Source organism: Passer montanus, unplaced genomic scaffold (genome assembly GCF_014805655.1).
Source record: "Passer montanus isolate IOZ18808 unplaced genomic scaffold, ASM1480565v1 scaffold64, whole genome shotgun sequence".
Lineage (NCBI taxonomy): Eukaryota > Metazoa > Chordata > Aves > Passeriformes > Passeridae > Passer > Passer montanus.
This window is the reverse complement of record NW_024371482.1, coordinates 2,574,851-2,589,041: the sequence shown is the minus strand read 5'-3', so window position 1 is coordinate 2,589,041 and position 14,191 is coordinate 2,574,851. Positions and strand designations below refer to the sequence as shown.

Here is a 14,191-nt window from a genome sequence, read left to right as displayed (position 1 = left end):
AGAGACTGTCTTTTTATAATTTATTTTTTTTTGTTCTGGGGAGGCTGAGTAACTGCTGGCCTTCAATTCAAGCACAAGCTCCAATGAGATTCTTATTTAGAGATGAAAATGAGAAGGATTTTGGAAGGACCATGCTTCTCTTCCACTTCAAATCAAACAACAGAAGTTCCTTTACAAAGTTGCCCTTGCCTGTTTTGTTTCTTGACTGTCAGCTTTGCTTCAGAGCAAAGCATGGCCAGGATGGTCCAGCATGAGCTCAGACATCAGGACAACTCTTACAAAATCATTAATAAGTTTCAGATTTTGATCACACTGAATGGAAGGCTATGGACTTGAAAGGTTGTTTTTTTTTTTCAATTAGATAAAACCCATAGCATAATTATGGAAGGTCCTACTCTAAATGAGCATAAAGAAGTTTTATTAAACTGTATAATATCTAAATTTCTGTTAGCAGTATGTGCCCAGGCGTGTTACCCCACGGGTGATGATTTTTGATGTTCTACAGGACAGCATTAAAGACATAATATTTGCTCTCTAGAAATAATACTGAAAATTAAATCCCAGCTTACCTTCTTCAAGGAAAAGCCAACTGCCAGAAAATATGGCAAACCCTGCACAAACAATTTGTTAATTTGTTTTTTTGCAGGTTTTGTGTTTTGGATTTGAGTTTGGCTTTTCCATGGGCTGTTATAGGTTTTGACTTGGGACAGGAAAGGATGAAATGACCTTGAGGCATAACTCAGTGAAGTGTCAGTCAGAGGGAAGTGTTGCTCAGCAGGGAATGGGGAAAAGGAGTTTGGTTAAGGTTAAGACCAGACATGGGGTTGAAGGTTGGTTAAAGGAAAGACAGATATAAAACATTAGTGTTTATCCCCAAAATAATAGATTGAGGAGATAACAGGATTAGAATAAAGTGTTTGAACACAGTTCCCAATAGTGCCTCGTGTTCAGCACTGATTCTCTAAGTGTGGGGCCTTTTTAGCCATCCTCTGTAGATAAACAGAGCTTTTAAAATCCTTGTTCCTTGGCCTTTGTTCACGAGTGTGTGCTTTGGGAAGCTTGAGGCTTATTTTCTTCTCTGTGCTTATTGACTATTCCTCTGCTTTTTTTTTTCCCCCCTCCTTTCTTCAGTTTCCACAGAAAAGAAGAATAGGCGAAAAGTTGTTTTTAACTCTGGTGGATGGAAAAAAGGGAGAAGTTTGGTTTTGAGGTCATTGTCCTGCAGGGAATCTCATCTGAAAACTGTTTGTTCTAGTGGGGCAAACTCACATGAAAAACAAGGCCAAAGAGTAATATTTAAATTAATATTAATAAAGGGACAGAGCAAATACTTTATGATCAATACTTACTCCTGATTAAAATACTGTCTGGAAAGGCTGCCTTGAACATTTAGCTTCATTAGAACATTGTCTGATCTTCATTAGCTGTTGAGATTAAAGAAAGGGAGCCCCCAGGGGGACCTTTTCTCTCTCTAAAACTGCCTGAAAAGAGATTGTGGCCAGGTGGGGATTGGGCTCTGCTCCCAGGAAACAAGCACAGGAAGAGAGGAAACAGCCTCAGGTTGTGTTAGGGGAGCCTTAAATTGGATATTATGAAAAAGTTCCTTACTGAAAGGCTTGTCAGACATTGGAACAGGCTGCTCAGGGCAGCCCTCCATCCCCACAAGGTGTGGATGTGAACATGGTGGTGCCGGGCTAATGGCTGGACTCTGACCTAAGGGGGCTTTCCCAGCCTCAGTGACTCTATAATTCTCTGCCTTTTTGGATTATGACAGCAGGTGAATTGGGGTTAATGGCTGGATTCTGATCTTAGAGGGCTTTTCCAGCCTTGGTGAATTTATCATTCTTTGCCTTTTGGCAGAGACTTGGATGTTGTTGGAATTGTTATTGGATAATGACAACAGGTTTTAAATTGACTTGTAAAATGGGGGCAGTTTTCTAACCTTGTGGCTTGGAATAAGGAAACTGTTCAGTCTGACAGGAGAATTGTTTGGTAAGGAATGGGAGGGGAGAAAAAGTTCTGAGAAACCCCAACATCTCCCCCCAGGAAACACGTGGCAATGACTCCTCATGGAACAGGTTTATGTCCGTAGGAGGTTTGTCCTCATGTGAAAAATTCCATGGCTCACAGGCAGCCTCTCCCTTCAGATAAGCTGCTGGAGACTGCCTTAATCACCACAGGGTGATTTAGCTCCTGCACAAAGAGCCCTTGTCAAGATCAATACTCAATTTTTGGTGGAGGCCTAGGGAAATAAAAGTTAGTCTTAAATGATGGGCTGAATTCGATACTCCCTTTAAAAATAGCCCAGATACAGTGGCTGATACAAATGTAAATGATCTGAACATTCTGAGTTTGATATGGTGCTGCCAAATAGCTGGAAAACTTTTTCCTCTGGTGGTTGTTAACAGGTGACTTTGTTGCCATGAAATCTAGTGAAGTTTACCAGTAGTAAGCAGCTTTTGTCATTTTTTGTTGGCTTAAGAGAATAGTTCTAAATCTATAAAAATATTTCTGGTTTTTGCTCTATTACAGGTGTTAGAAAAAGAAGGTATTTGCACACTGTTATGAAATGTATGAACTGAACAACCACAAGCATGTGTACTGGGTATGAGTTCAAAAATATTTATTTCTGGTTTAATTTTAAGGTGATATCTCCCATTAAATAGGAAACTTCCACATGTTAACGTGGAAAAATATGATTCAAGGTTGCTACACTGCTGCCTTCATTTTTTTTTTTTCTCAAGCTTATAATAAAGAAAAAAAAAATTAAAACTCAGATCTATGAATCAAAGCACTGCACAAAAAGCATATCAAGTGATTTGAAAGAGTGTTCTGTACAGCTGATTTTTTTGTATTATTAAAATCACTGGTTCACAGACTTATTTAACTTGGAGCTACTCTAAGCTTTGTGCTGAAAGACAAATTCATTTCCCCTATTAATATTAAATTTTAACTCTTGACTCCAGTATCCTGTAACTTTAAATGGAGAGGATGAGGGAAATAGAGGGTTTTTTAGCAAGTGAAGGAAAACTTTATCATAGAATTCTAGATGATTCCTGAGGTACAGACCCACAGGATCACCCAGCCCAGCCCCAGCCCTGCACAGACCCCCCAACAACCCCACCCTGGGCACCCCTGGCAGCGCTGTCCCAACGCTCCTGGAGCTCTGGCAGCCTAAGTTTGGCTCTGTGGATCCCCCAAAGCCATTCCAGGGACATTCCCTACCTTGATGATTGAAGCTCTGATTTCATTCCACCTCAAACAGCCCTTGGCATGTCAGCCAGAGGGATTAAGAGCTACAGAAATACAATATTCCTTCATTTTGATCCTTGATCCCCAGTTTGTGTTTGGAACCAGCCTGATAGCATTGCTGAAAGATAGAGGCTTCATCCTAAAGGATTAAATCCCTTTGCATGCAAGATCATGCTTTTTCCCTGCAAAATTGATTAAATAGATAAATATATCTGGATTTCTGTTTTATTCTTTCCCCTCCTCACTTATTTTCTGTTAGGAGTAGAAAGGCAGCATCTACCCTTTGATTAATAAATGGAAGATGTGAGGGGAAAAAAGAGAAGGTGATGTATTTCTTGATGACAAATGTATTTCTGGTTTCTTTCCAAGTTACAGCTGGTTTCACACACAGAGGTGTCCCAGGCAAAAAGCATCTCTTTGAGGAACCAGCAGGATCAAATTATGGCTGTGCTGTTTGCAGCAACACGGTTGCCCTGGAAAGCCACCTTTCAAAGAATAGAGGATAGATTGGATCTGTGAATTATTTACTGGAAAAGAATTGAAAGAAGGAGCAGCTCTGTTGTGTGAGATAGAACAGTGACAACCTGTATGGGACAGGAAGAATCTGGGAGGAGATGGAATGGTGAAAGGGAGCAGAGTGCTTTGGTGCATTTGCAGTGGCTGAGGGGACGCAGGACTCCTGGAAATCCAGACTGTTGGAGCTGACAGGATCCTTGGTTTGGCGTGAGGCTGTGACCCTTCCAGAGCTCAGGCTCTAAATTCCACGTGTGGGAAAGCAGCAGCATGCAGAGGCAAGCCTGGGATTTACTGCTGGAGCACATCAGTGTGCCATAAATCTGATATTTGTTTCCAGCACTGACCAATCCACAAACACTCCTGAGTCTCCCAAAGCATGCCCCCTATTGCGTTTAACCATGGGACATATGGTGAGGAATTTTCTTTATCCTGATCCTTGCAGAAGATCAGCTTTTTGTCCTGGGGCCTGGAATTGATTGCCCTTATCTTAGTCTGCATAAATACAGTTCTGAATATAAATCCAGCCACAATAGTGCTTTGGTCTGGATTTTTTTTTTTTTTCCAGAGGGATTTTGCTCACGATGGATTTAAATTCTAGGGATTTACTTTTTTTTTTTTTATCTGCAAAGGCAGTTTGTTATTCAGAAATGTTTTATTTTTATTTTTGTTAGGAGGAAGTCTAGTTATTCGTTTCCACATGGCACTGTTTCTGCCTGGTGCTGTTGCTGTTTAATTTAATATTTTTCCAGAATGTGGTTTGAATTTAGTATTATTTTTGGAGTGGGCAGGCTGGTCAGGAAGATGACAACTTCCAGAAAGGCATAAGGCTCTTATGCCAAGAACTGTTCTCACTAATGGTGGGATTTCACAACTTCTCCCAAAAGCAGGGAACCTTCCCAGCTCTTGCTTTCACATTAGCTGAATTTAGGACACTGTTCTTTTTGATGTTTCTTGTCTCCTGAGTTCTGTCCAGGCTTCCTCCCAAACAGCTATTCTTAATCTGAAGAGGCAAAAATAGAAAAGGAGAGAGGAGAAAAAAAAAACAAAAAGGCCTAAAACAAAACCAACAAAACCCTATTCTTTTTTGTTGGACTCAGAAAAATCCTTGAGCACGGCTTGACTTTGTGGTGAGGCAGCTGAGCATCTGTGCTTCTGAGGGAAAAGTGTGTTTCGATCAAATTTGGAGGGAATACAAACCAGCTGGATTATTGCTGCAGTTTTTCAAGCATGTATTTCTGCAGCTTGAGGTGCTTGAGAGTGTCTAGGGAAGGGGATGGAGAATCCTGAAGGAGCTGGGAAGGGGCTCAGCCTGGAGAAAAGGAGGCTCAGGGGGCCCTTGTGGCTCTGCACAGCTCCTGACAGGAGGGGACAGCCGGGGGGTCGGGCTGTGCTCCAGGGAGTGGGACAGGAGGAGAGGGAACGGCCTCAGGCTGGGCCAAGGCAGGCTCAGGGTGGACAGCAAGAGGAATTTCTCCATGGAAAGGATGGTTAAACATTGGAAGTGGTGGAGTCCCCAGCCCTGGAGGTGTCCAAGGAGCACCTGGCCATGGCACTCAGTGCTCTGGGCTGGGTGTTGGGGTAGGGGTAAATCACAGGCTGGACTTGATGAACTTGTGCAGCACCCCAACAAACTTGGAGGTCTTTTCCAACCTCAGTAATTCTGTGATTCTGTGCTGGGCTCATGTGAAGGCTCTGTATGAGGTCACTGACAGGACAGGCCCATGAAGGATTGCAGATACTCAGCACTGCAGTCTGGACACAAGTGGTGCCCAGAGACACCAAACCAAAATTCCCTCAGTGCTGTGTTACCCAGCCAGCCTGGGTTAACCAGGGAGCTGGGTTCTTTGTGCACAACACAATGGTGGTTGAGTTTTCTTGTGCGCTTTTGGATAATTGTGTAATTCCTCTTCTCAGCTCGCGTAACAAAATTGTGCGGGGAGGGAAGCAACACAAGCAGATATTTGATGTGTTAATAACTTCTTCCCTGCTTGTTTGTGCAGCTTCATTTCAGCATTCTCAGTTTAAGGGTTTCTCTAGTGTGGGCCTCAAAATGTGACTCCTTGGCTCATGGAAACCTGGCACTGCTTTGCCCAAGTCAGCATTTTATACCCACTGAAAATCTGCCCCACCATTTGCAAAAACAGGCCAAGCATTTTTCCTCAATTGTCACTCAGTCCCCTGCTAAAAGCAATTTTATTTAAATTGCATGGTGTCTTTTAGTCTTCAGTTAAGAGGCATCTTTCATAAAATCTCATCCCTTATTACCATGTTATTACTGCCTCTGTTGGCTTGCCGCGGGTGCACGAGATGATCGCTTCCAGCTGTGGCTTTATCCGAGTGTGAAAAGCCCAGTCAGTGGGAGGGAGCTGGGGAAGGAGGATGCTGTGGATGTGTTCCCATTGAGCTGGGGCTCAGGAGAACCAGAGGGAGGTGCCTTTGCCTCCTCTGTGCCATAACTCATCCTAGGAATCAATGACAGCCCCGTCCTTGCAAAGCATCCATTCAGGATTTGCATAGTCATGATCCCATCTTTGTCCTGGGACAAGTGTTGCTTCCTGCTTGTGTTTCTCTTGTTGCTTTTCCAGAGGCAGCTGAAACATAAATGACTTTCATTTTCAAGTGTGTTTTTAATACACACAAGTCTGCATTGAAAAGCACTCAAATAATAAGAGATGCTGAGACTTTATACGCTGGAAGTGGCCAATTTTAAACGTTTCAAAGAATAAAATGCACATTAATTGGCTTTCATGGATGCTTTAACATAGAGTACAAAAGCCAGGCAGAGGCAAAATGGAAGAGAACACTACATTTTTACCATGCTAAGGCTTTTAATCCCGAGGCATTTGCAAGACATTTAGGAACAGAGTTCTTCCTCACATGTTTAGCTGTTTTACATTTTGTTATAAATATTTTACCCTTTTATTTTTCCCCAGTGGACTCTGAAATGTTGAGATGACATGACTTCTTTTTTAACACTTGGCAGTTCATCCAGATGAGCTGGGGTTTTGCACAGCTGGGGGACAAAAGCAAAATGCAGCTTGGTGTCTTAAATCGTGTTGCAGAACCAGCAGGTGGAGCATGAGAGTGCAAAACCCGGCTGGCAAGGCTGTGTCTGTCTTTCTGCACCACCACGTTGCATTTTCGTATTGTTTGAGCTTGAAAATGGACTTTTAAAAGTCACTTTTAGCCACCTATTCTCTCCTCGAGCATTTCTGCTGCCTGTTAAAGGCATTACCTGAACACAACAAACCCAGAACAGATCTCTCATTCCCCTTTGGGAGTTCTGGGATCCCTTCACAACTCCCATTAAACAGATGAAAAACAAAGATCCCCAATCTGCCCAGGCTGTGGATTTGTGATCCAGCTGATTGCCACGGCCTTGGGACTGGATTGCAGTTTTTACACTTAGCCACCCTTTTAATTATTTGTTATTCAACTGAGTGCAGTGAGGAAAAGGAAATGCTTTCAGCTCCTTTTAACTTATTTTTGTTTTTTAGTTTCATAAGCTAAAAGCTTAAAAGCTTTGGAGTTTTATTTATTTAATTTGTTTTTCTTTAGCTTTTTCTTTTTTTAATGTGAAGCAGTGGAATATTTTAGGACTTGAGAAATAATACTGAAGTACAAACCATAGCTGTGACTGCATCAAAGTACTCCAGTATTGCTGGGGAGACTTAGAGGCCTGAGCATCCAAATCAGCCTGACAGTTGTGATTATAATGTGTTTGCTCAAGATCCACAAATCCTCATTTCAGCTGCCAATAATCCTTCAAATTATTAAACTAAAATCTTGGTGCAGAGACCATCAGAAGGGGGTTGAAAGTGAGACCACGACTCACAAGATAACGAAATCTGAAAGCCTGAACATTATAATTTCCTCCCTGTGGCACTTGGAGATGTTTCCTAGCATTCCCTAGAGAAGAAAAAAAAAAAACCAAAAAAACAAACCAGGAGGAAAGTAGGTCTTACAAATAGATCCAAACCACCAGAAATTGATTTGTTAAATGAAGTTTAACAAAAATCTTTGGTGAGCCTGGAAGATTAGATCATATATCAAGGAACTCCACCACTTGGAAGATAAAGCCTTCAAGTGATAACTGTATTTAAGGACATTTTTAATAAGAAGATAAACTGTTGGCATGAAGTTGGCTGTTTTAACAGAAGAGGGACTGAGGCAGAGGAGTGGGAAGCTGAATTTAAGACAAGGAATGCAGCATCAAAGGATGTATGTATGAACTTCTGTATTTGTATAAAAACAGTTCTTCACAGTTGGTTTTATCCCTGTAAGATGGATTAGTTTTTAACCTATTATAGGAATAAATCTTTCCACTTGCTGTTCTATAGGTCCCTTTGGTATAGTGTTTATGTTTACATTCATAACACATTCCTCTTTATAAAGATCCACACAATTCTTTTTCCTGGACGAAAGAATCCTATTTCATTAGAGCAACTGTGCCTAAAAGCAACTCCAGAGCTGTGATATATTTTTCATTTCATATGGAATTAAAACTGTCTTTTGGCAGCTCAGACAAAGCAGTTGCTGCTCTAAGATTGCATAAATGTCTTCTGAGTTGTTGTCTGATAGGTGCCATAGATTAAAATCCATGTCTGAAGTGCTGAATTTTCATTCTATAATTTGCTCTGTGGTGATGGAAGGGGTTTCAGGTGATAAGAGTTAAGTTTCTTGTAAACACTGATTCCCATCACATCTCAGAAAGTACATCATCTTTTCCTTCAAAATCAGACAAGGCACAAGTTTCAGGTATAAAACTTCCCTTGCCTTTATGAAAACTCAACTTTTCTGATTGTGGTTTTAATCTTACTCTTCTAAAAAAACCAGGAACCACAGAGTTAAAAGATAAACTTTGCAGTAACTGACACAAAATCTGCAGAGTGAAAATGAATTTTCTATCTACTTTTTGTTGTTCTCATTTCTCTTCTGAAGCTGTTTTCAATACTTGTTGCTTCCAATTAATGTTGTGTGTGTGAACTCCAGACAGGCACCTTCTGCCAGCCTTCTCCTGTCTAGGAGAGGCAATTCAGAGCTTTCCCCTGATCCAGCTGGCACAGCAGAGCAAATATTTACTTATTTTCAAAGAGAAGCAAATATCTCAGCGTAACAGAGTTGGAAGCAGGCTCTGTGCAAACAGGTGCTTCATTTCTATTGGTGTGTTCTGCTGCAACCCATCAGGCATTTTTAGAGAATTTTCCCCTGGCACTTATGGGATTGAGGCTCAGGTTGGTGTCAGCACTCCTGGGGTTTCAGGCTTGGTTAATTAATTTGTATGAGTGATAGTTTGTATGTCCCTATTTGTCTCTGCCTGTCCCAGTGTAAAAGATGCTTGTAATAAGAAATAATCTCCAAAGATGACTGTGGTGGCCTGTGCCATGATGAACATTACCTTGTTAAATTCCTCTTTAGGCTGTAGGAATGTACCTGTGTGCTGAATGCACAATTTTGGCCTTTTGTCTGTCCCAGGTCTATCCCTGGGCAGTGAAATGCTGAGGAGTTTTAAAAACAGGTGCTGGTCACAGAGAGAGGGGAGGGCAGAGCACTTTGTGCTGCAGGTGTGTTAAGCAAAGGTAGCAGCATTAAAGATGCAAAGTTGGAACATGAAAAAGAAGAGGTGGGATATTTTTATTCTATAGAAAAATGGAATAAAAAAATATAAATATATAAAAATAATAAAATATTCTATAATATTCTATTTATTTTCAAGCAGCACTGTTTGTTGGGGTGTGGGGTTTTTTTGTTCTAAATTTCTTTAATGCTGTTGAATTTCTTTATTTGGGGAAAAAGGTCTGGTTTTTGTGGGTTTTTTTCTAGTTAGAGCAATTTGGGCTAAAATATTTAGCACTGCATCACTTAATTTTGAGCAATTAAGAAATGTGTTGGTCCTTAAACCTCAATATTCCAGCAGCAATCAGATCCCGTGGCCACCTCCTCATATTTGCAGCACAGGGCTCTGAAATATCCACCTTTTGCCTTATTTATCACAGGATGGTTTGGGTTGGAAGGGATTTAAAGCTCATCTTGTTCCACCCCTGCCATGGCAGGGACACCTTCCACTGTCCCAGTTTGCTCCAAGCCCTGTCTAGCCTGACCTTGGACACTTCCAGGGGTGGGGCATCCACCAAAAAGACCCAAAAATTTTAATGTGAATTTGTGTCTGAGAGCTTTCTACACTTCTGGAACTCTGGTGGGCTTTTATTTATCAATATTAATTCAGCTTGTCAGGGCCATGTCTGCCATGAAGAAACCAGAATGTGCCTGGCACAGAATCCTTTTCTTTATCTTTACAGGGGGCACAATGTTCTATTTTTCATGGCAGCTGTTTAGAGGCTCATCCTATACAACTGTCCCCTAGAATTTTTTTCACTCAAAAGCTGATGAAGTTAAGGAGAAACAGGAGGAGTTGTAGAAACTCAAACTCAGGATATACCTGAGTCTCAATTTTTCAATGACAAGATAATTATTAAAATCTATGTATGTTCTGTGCAATGTACTCTTTGTCCACCAAAACTAACTGAAGGCTCTCTGACCTGCCTGTGACACAGGCATGGTGGACATTGCTTTCGTTAAAAAAATGGAATTTTCTGCTCAAAAATTCTTTCCTGTAAAGTCATCACTTGATGAGGTTGGTGGGAAAGGGATGAATATTTAAATTTCACCAGAGTACTCAGGCTTCAGAAACAGCAATATTTGGAACAACATGTAGAGAGGTTTGTGTGGTTTTTTCCCAGCACACTTTATTCATGGTATGAAAAAGGACCTCACAAATAATTCAATAAAAAGGACCTCACAAATAATTTGTAGAAGGTGTCCCTACCCATGGCAGGGGGTTGGAGTGAGATGAGTGTCCAGCCTAAGCTGTGCTGGGATCCTGTGACTCAGCTGTGTACCCTCTGGTGCCTTTAAAACAGCTTTTCCTATGTTTCCCTCACTGCAGCACCCATCTCCTGTTAACCATCCCCCTTGGCACAATCGTTTTTATCCCTTCAGCCCTTTCCAACTGGATTGCTCCAATCTTTTCAGCTGTCAGCAAATCCTAACAGTTCCTCCCTTAACCCAGCCATTCCTACCCAGACAGACCTGTTTGTGTGACCCCACCAGAGGTAAATAACTTAAGAAGAAGCTATCCTCCAGAGGTTAAGTGAGAAAAGCAGGATGGGGTTAAATTACTGCCTGAGTCACGGACTTAGAAACATGATGCAGAAATGCCTTGTATCCAGCACAGGAGGACAGACCCTTGCAGCCTGTGCAGAGATTTGCACAGGAGTCACAGAGTGCCATTGCCTCTGATCATGTACTTGAATGTGTTGACAGACAGAAATGCTTTTAAACTCAAATGCCTTTAAGACTTTATGAAACAAATCCTACCTCGGGTTGTCCCCAGGGTTAAGGACCAGGGTACTAATGGTATGTCACCTTCAGCATTTCCTTCAAATTTGTCTTCCTTGAAGGAGTTGGGCTGAGCAGCGAAGTGCAGCCTGCAGCACTCCATCTGCTCCCTCCTGGGAGCACGAGGACACTGGGAGATGCTCTGGGCCCCTTCAGCCACTGCAGGTTTCCTTCCTGTGTATTCAGAGCACAGAAACAGCAGTGATGTGGTCACATTCTGGGCAGCAAAGCTGAGTGATTCCCAGACTGTGCTGACAGGTCTATCCTTAAAAATCCTTCCTGCTTGTCTGTTGTGATATTTATGAGATAAAAAGTGCTGTTGGTCCAAAGAACTCAAAAACCCTGAGTCAGAAGCCAACCTCCTCTTTCCCCACTCCGTATTCATGGACTCTCATGAAATATGGTCTGGTGGTTTTTTTTGTTTTTAAACCCTCCTCTTGCTTTTCCTTTCACAAGTGAAATCACTCATTCATTCACCATGCAAACTGCAGGCAGTGACCCTCTGCAGCTCCAGGCTGCTGTCTGCGTTCTCCTGCCTGCTGCATCCCTCCTCCTCAGGATGGAAAACCTTTCTGGAGTGGCAAAGCTGGCAGCTTTCCTTGTTACACCCTGGCACAGGAAAATGGGATTTTATTTTAGCTGTGTGTTTGCTCAATGTCTACTTCAGGCATCAAAGAGATGAAGGTGGGGGCAGGTTGCCTAAACAGCTCTGTGGGATCTGTTCCATGTTCTCCCTTGTCCCCAGCTCCAAGAGAGTCAACAGAGAGTGGAATGTGCAGCCAGAGCTTTGAGGCTGGCTGAGAACCTGGCTGGAAGTGCTTTCTCCAGCCTCAAAAAGCTGCTGAGAAAGCTGCCCTCACTGCCTGCACTGACTCTCTGTGCTGTGCTGCAGGGGAAGTGGAAGCAGCTCTGGTGCCTCTCCAGAGGCCCCCATGGAGCACCAGGAATGCCTTTGCTGCTGCAGGAAATGCAGCACTGTGGCTCCTTCTGATCACACTTAGCTCAAACAATTCCTCTGAGCTTTCTGGGTTTCTTTCAGTGGTACCCACCAAATTACACAGCTTGCTATAATTTTAGCTTTGCTTACACTAAAATACCACTCTAGACTATCTAGGGAGCCCTGCTCTGTGTTGTCTGCTGGAAGGGAAGCGTGGGAGCCTCAGGATCTGTGCCAGTCTGTGTGATGTGCAGAGCTTTGCATGTCCTACACTGCTGAGGATGCACCACGCTGGAGACATCCACCAGGGGAGGTTTGGCAGGACTTCCAGCAAGCACTGCTCCTTGGCAGCCAGTTTTTTTTGGTGTATGGTGTTTTTGGGGGGTTTTAATGTGCACAGCTCAATTTAGAGGGGAGCAGCAGTGGATGTTGGGAATGCTGTCAAGATCACTGTGGATATAGCAGTGCTGGGTTGAGTGCTGTTCAACTTTTACCTTATCTCTCACTTCTGTTTCCTCTATTTTCTTTAAATTGTATCATCTCTCATCTGGTGAAAAAGCAGTATTTGAATTTCAGAGCTGAGCCGGTGCTCTGTCCTGTGGGAATAAGAGCTCAGCTTCTCCTCCCTCAAAGCTCAGTCTCAGATCTCTGTTTCCTTTAAGTGCTGTCCCAGCTTTCAGCTGTCGAGTGCCTGTTTGCTTTGGATTGCTGTGTGAGGTGGGTGGTGAGTCCTGCTGCCTTCAGATTCTAGGAATTGTCCTAGGAGGATGAGGCACTGTGGGATAGGATTTTTTTAATCCTATAAATTGTGTTGTTTGGGTAAGACTTTTGGGTTTTAATTAATGTTTTTAGAAACTTGCATGGTGAGTCAAACAAGCCATTTTCAAACAATAACTCAGCCATTATATCATTCCTTAGACACAATTTCTTCACTAGGGGGAAAATTGCCTGAAGATGTACATTTGAAAAGTTGTTTGTAAGGAGAGGGAAGTAACCTCTGAGTAAAATGCATGGCAATTATATCACTAAGTCAGGTCACTTGCTTAGAAACAGCTTTGGGGAGGGTTTCATTATTTTATCCCATCTAATGTATCTTTTATAATAATGTAAGCTGGTGATACTTTGTCTCTGCAGTACCTTGCAGAATGGTTTTAAACTGAAAGAGGGCAGGTTTAGATTAGATTCTAGGGAGAAATTCTTTCCTGGAAGTGTCCAGAGCCAGGTTGGACAGGGGTTGGAGCAACCTGGGATAGTGGAAGGTGTCCATGGCAGGGGACATGAGATGGTCTTTGAGGTCCCTTCCAACCCAAACCATCCTGTGATTCTCTGATTCTCAAGAGGCATTAAACATTTCAGGATCATTGTTTTGTCATTGCATTAAAATCTGGAGGAGAGGAGAGGATCCAAGCCCCAGCTATCACAGTTCATTTCAGTTGTGCTCCTAACTCCTACTTCCTCAGAGAATCACTGTCGAATTCATAGAGACACTGTGTAAATATTTATTTATTTATACACTGAAATTGCCACCTAAAACTGAAGTGTGAAGATGGTTACTGTGTTCAGTGTGGCTGAGGCTGAAGTAGCAGATGAAAGAGGAGGAATCACCTAATTATTGCCTAATTCTAAGCACTGGTGTTCAAGTGGGAAGTGCTACTGTAATTAAAGTGTAGAAGAAGCAGTGCAACTTTCTTACTGTCAAAATGTTCAGCTTGACATACAACATGGAAAATAGAGGAACTTCTTTAAGCTTTCAAGTTAATCAGTGCTGAAGAGCTATTTTCTTGCTAATACCATCTGCAAGTCTCCATCAATACTGTGCAAGTGTTGATTGTGTGTTACAATACTTCATTTTAATTAGACTCCATAGGAGATAGTTAAAGGGTTGATGGGGGAAGATATTGTAGCAGTAAATATTATGGCACATTTGGAAATGGAGAGGGAAGGAAGAACATGTTGGCTCCAGTGTTGACATAACTGACGCTCTGCACTCGGGGACACACTTGTCACTGCTGGGGACTGCAGGTACTCAGTGATATATTGCATTTCAGTCTAGCAAATCTTCCTCAGGGGACTCGTTTGTCACAGCAA

The 14,191-nt window shown here is 42.3% G+C and overlaps 1 protein-coding gene across 10 annotated transcripts in view; it reads left to right on the top strand.

Annotated features, from left to right (window-relative positions):
- Window positions 1-14,191, top strand: part of PTPRT (protein tyrosine phosphatase receptor type T) — a 452,765-nt gene that overhangs the window by 226,580 nt on the left and 211,994 nt on the right. The window lies entirely within an intron of this gene.